We start from the raw sequence: 5,522 nt of genomic DNA, 5'->3' as shown, positions 1-5,522 counted from the left end.
ATTGGTAAGACTGCTGATCCTCAAATTAAACAAGTATTGGCTGACTTCCTCAAAAGCAACACAGATGTGTTTGCTTGGAATTCGTCTGAGATCTCAGGCATCGACCCCGCTTTCTGCTGCCACAAGCTGGCAGTTTATCCGGGATCCACGCCTGTTTCCCAGAAGAAAAGAAAGTTGGGGCCAGAAAGGAAGCAAGTTCTGCAAGAACACGTCAAGGAGCTTTTGGATGCCGGGTTCATTCGGGAGATACAGTACACGACAAGGCTTGCAAATGTGGTGATGGTGAAAAAACCGAATGGGAAATGGAGAATCTGTACTGATTACACAGACTTAAATAAGGTTTGCCCAAAGGATTCTTATCCTATGCCTAACATAGACCAGCTGGTAGATAACTCGGCTGGGTTTCGTTTGTTATCCTTCATGGATGCCTATTCGGGATACAACCAGATCCCAATGTACCTGGCGGATCAAGAAAAGATCGCATTTATTGCTGAAAAGGCCAATTATTGCTACAATGTGATGCCATTTGGGCTTAAAAATTCAGGGGCAACCTATCAGAGGATGATGAATAAAGCCTTTGAAGATCAGTTGGGCAAGAATGTAGACGAAGAATGATGCCATTTATTGCAAGAATGATGCCATTTGGGCTTAAAAGTATACATTGACGATATGATCGTAAAGTCGTTTGATTTGATGAAGCATGTCTAGGATCTCGAGCAGACATTTCAAAAGCTCAGGAAGTACTGCATCCATCTCAACCCAGTAAAATGTGCATTTGGGGTACCACCTGAGAATTTTTTGGGTTTCATGCTAACCCATAGAGGAATTGAAGCGAACCCTGACAAATGCAAGACAGTACTTGATATGAAAGTACCCCAAAACAAAAAGGAAATTCAGCAGTTAACCGGTCAATTAGCTGCCCTAACCCGGTTTCTGCCGAAGTCTGCTTAAAATGCCCTTCCTTTCTTTAAACTATTAAAGAATGAGGCAATTGAAGGATGGAACCCGGCGTGCCAAGCCGCGTTCGAGAAAGTCAAGAAATGCTTAGCAACTCTGCCAATGCTATCAAAGCCAAACCCAAGAGATATTCTAATCCTATATCTGGCAGTGGGGGAGGAAGCACTAAGTGTTGTGCTGATCAAAGAAACTTGCGAAGGCCAAGAACCGATTTACTTCATCAGCAGAGCCTTACAAGGTGCGGAGGTCAGGTATCAAAAACTGGAAAAAGTGGCTTTCGCGTTGCTGATTGCGGCCGATTTTGATAATGAAATACCTGAGTAAAGTTCAGGAAATGATGGCCGATTTTGATGAGGTGCAGGTCACTCACATCCCTCGAGGGGAGAATAGTCGAGCTGCCATCTTGTCAAAGTTGGCAAGCACCAAAAGTTCGGGTAACCATAGAACTGTGGTCCAACAAAACATAACAACGCCGAGTTGTGTGATGATGATAACCTCGGCACAAGACTAGAGGAAACCCATAGTGGATTACCTGGAAAAAGGAATGTTACCAGAAGAACGTTTGGAATCTAGAAAGCTGGTCCGAGATGCGACACAATATACGATTGTGCAGGGTCAGTTGTTTAGAAAGGCTTTGCACGTACCCATGCTGAAATTCTTGAACTCGGAAGAGGCAGAATATGTTCTGGCAGAGATACATGAAGGAATCAATGGTCATCACATGGGAGGCAAAGCTTTGGCTAAAAAGGCTCTTCGAGCCGGTTACTACTGGCCGACTATGCAAGCAGACTCTAAAGAACATGTTAAGAGATGTGACAGCTGCCAGAAGCATGCCAAGCTAATTCTTGCCCCACCTGAAGAGCTTAAATATATCTCGGCACCATGGCCCTTCTTTAAATGGGGAGTGGACCTGCTAGGACCATTCAAAGCAACTGAAGAACAATTAAAATGGTTGATCGTAGCAGTAGATTACTTCACAAAGTGGATAGAAGCGGAGCCAGTGACGACAATTACTTCGGCTAGAGTGCAAAGGTTCTTCGAACGAAACATAATATCCAGATTCGGGATACCAGGTGAAGTGATCACTGATAATGGAACACAATTTGATGACAAAAGATTCCAACAATTGATGAAAGACTTGCAAGTCAGACATCGCTTTGCATCTGTGGAACACCCACAGTCAAATGGACATGCCGAAGCAGCAAACAAGGTGATTGTGGAAGGCCTCAAAAAATGCATGTTTGAGGCAGGAAAAAGCTGTGTTCCAGAGCTCTACTATGTCCTCTGGGGATACAGAACAACTACCCAAACTGCAACAGGGGAAACCCCTTTTCGACTAACGTATGGCTGCGAAGCTATGATCCTAGTAGACATCGGAGAACCTTCTTGGAGGAAGATAAATAGCAGCGAGCACGGCGAGCAGCAGAGCAATAATTTACTCACTGCCAAATTAGACCTTGCTGACGAAGTTCGGGTTGCGGCCCATTGCCGGGATGTGACAGCCAAGCGACACATGGCAGTTCGGTACAACAAAAAAGTGAGGCCAAGAATCTTTGAAAAGAATGATCTGGTACTTAGACGAGCGGATGTCGGAAATAAAAACGCCAAAGATGGAAAGCTAGCTGCAAATTAGGAAGGACCTTACCGAGTTAGAGAAAAACTCAGAAAATGAGCTTATATCTTGGAGACAGTCGAAGGCAAAGAAGTTAAGCGGACATGGAATGCAGATAAGCTGAAGGCATACTACAGCTAAATCTGCACTCCACCGCTTCAATATTTCAAAGTTGCAATTTGATTTAAGTTATTTCCTCTATTAGGGATTTGACTAAAGCCGAATATGCTGGCAAATTCATATGGACAACAATTTGATTCCAATAAATGAGGAATGTTTCTTTTCTTTTAAAGATTTGTCTTTATCTTATTTTGATGCATCAATTCGACATCTGAGGTACAAGCGCAATGTGTCATAACGACTCTGATCAAGTCAAAATGCTCCTTATTTCGGCTTATGAGCCAAAAGGGACATATGACTGCATTGTCTTTACCTTAGATAAAAGTGAATTAAAAATTCAGACTATACAGACTTATCAAAATAGTTAAGTGTAAGAACCTACACCGTTAATTAAGGAAGTTAATTAATTAATTATGTGAAATTAGGAAATAATTCCAGAATTGACCCTAATAATTAATATAAGGATCTAATAAATATAGAAAGTGGTTAATAATGCTGAAAGGCGCTTTTCGGATGAAAAATGCAGATACCGATTCTGCTAGTCGGTATAAATGTGTACCGATAAAGTATCCCGAAAAATTATAATGAGTGCATGATAATTCCTAGAATAATATATAGGACTTGTAAAATGAGTTTCAAGTTAAAATAATGAGAACTGGTGCCAGAAACTGATACTGGCTATGAAAAGCGCGTACCGAAAAGGTGCTGCAAAAAATATAAGAAAAATATGATAATTCTTGTAAAATTGAGTAGGTTAAGAATCCTGAGTTTGGGATCAAAATTCTAAGCGTAGCTATTATTGCTAATACTGTGCGTTTATGACTTAAGCGGCTATATATACATAAGTTGGGCACAAAACCCTAGGCATTCTGTTATTTCTCTATGTATAGGGTGGCTGACCAGTTTCTTAAACACTATTCCATGGCTTCTTCAACCATTTTGTGAGCCTTGTGACCCTTTTCTTCCATCTCTCTTCACTTTCTACCTTGTGTTTGTGAGAAGGATCCTTGTGAGGGTGAAAGGGGGTTGTGTTCTTGTTGTCCAGCCACTGTTTGGGTTGTTGAATGGGCTGACCTTCTTTGTTTGGGTTGAGGGAGCTTGGAGTTGGCATTTGGAGTTCATGTAGTGACCTTTGAGGAGAAAGAACTCATCTTTGTTGGTCCATTTTCGTTCTCTTCAAAGTCAGTACCTTGGAGCTGACTTGTGAGCTCCAAGAGAACCATTGGTTGGCTGTTTCAAGCTTGGGTAAGCTTCATCACCTTTGATCATGAGTCTAAGTGGTTAAAAATGGAACCTTGATGCATGTAATGAGCTAAAGTTGATAACTTAACATTGGGTAATGTCAAACACACCTAGAAATACATGTTTAGGCTTCTGTATTTGGTAAAGGAGGAAACTTTGGATGATATCTTCGCGAAAATGCAGAACTGCATTCTGTCGCGAAATATCCAGATATGTATATCCGGATATTAATATCCGGATATGTGTTTTGTGATATCCGTATATGTAGTTCAGTCATATCCGGATATTGATATCCGAATATGGGGTTCTGTGATATCCGGATATTGATATCCGGATATGCCCCTGACAAATATCCAGATATTCTGGGATTTCGAAGAACAGTAGCTGCACTGTTCATACAGTAGGCTATCGGGGGTTTGTGGACCCTAGTTTGAGGAAGTTAAACTTTTGTAATAATTGAACTAAGTCAGAATCAAGTGATTAAGGGCTTATGGCTTTGTATGAAGCCTTAAGACGTAAAACGTGAAAGAAAAGGCATTGTCTTTTGTTGTATGCTTGTAGAGTATGATTTTTGATATATTATTGGTTCATAACAGATTGTGATTCTGCTGTGTTTGGACTTTGAGCGGTGGACTCTTGGCTTGGATTGTTAGCTTGCAAGGTAAGCTTTCGTGTCCTCGGTTTAGCCATGTTGTTATTCCACCATGTCCCATGGAGATATGGTTTTATGCATGGTGTGTTACATGCTTTGATATATTGAAATGCTTTTGAGCTTATATTGTGCAATGACTTATGATATGTATGTGGTGTTAACCCGATGGGATGGTATCCTAAGGGTAGGTACGGCAGGGCGCGTACTGTGTGGGTAATAGACGTATTCCTACACTTCTCTGGCCAGTAGATTATTGTATTGACACACATGACATGATTATCTACTGCATTGCACTATTTTGGAAATGATATTGTTGAACTGCTTTTGAACTTATATTGCACATGTAAGTGAGCTTGGGGTGGAAGATCCTTGAGGACCCCTTATCTTACTGAGATTTCTGGTTTAGAGATCTCACCCCACGTTTGGGGAATGCTTATTTCAGGTTCAGGTAATTTGGGGGCTGATGCCTCTGGCGGCAGAAGGCCAGAGCTTAGTTGATGATATTATTGTTTATATGTTGGCATGACTGGATTGGATGCTGCTTATGTTTTCTGTCATTTATTATGTTGCTTTTGTTGAGACTTATGTTGGGCTATGTTGCCTTATTTGGGTGAGCATGGGGTTTGTCCATGCCACTTAGTTGTTAGCACTTTTTAGCTTGAGTTGTACAAACTATCAGGATTTGTCCGGTCTACGTGTTGTAGTTCCGTGACTAGAGACATATTTATGCTGTTTAATTAATGAGGTACTTCAGTTAGCTGTCTTTTGCAATTTACATACAGGCATGGCTTTATTTAATTGATTAATTAAGCAAGTTGGTAATGATAATGACGTCATAAATGAAAACAAAAAGATATTCCGCATTTTTAATTAAGCGCAGCTTAATACGATGACATGATAACATACCGGATATATACGGGGTGTTACATTTTATAGTAT

Source organism: Gastrolobium bilobum, unplaced genomic scaffold (assembly GCF_033153095.1).
Source record: "Gastrolobium bilobum isolate Gb01-03AN ecotype WA unplaced genomic scaffold, APGP_CSIRO_Gbil_v1 utg5154, whole genome shotgun sequence".
Lineage (NCBI taxonomy): Eukaryota > Viridiplantae > Streptophyta > Magnoliopsida > Fabales > Fabaceae > Gastrolobium > Gastrolobium bilobum.
This window is presented reverse-complemented; position numbering follows the sequence as displayed.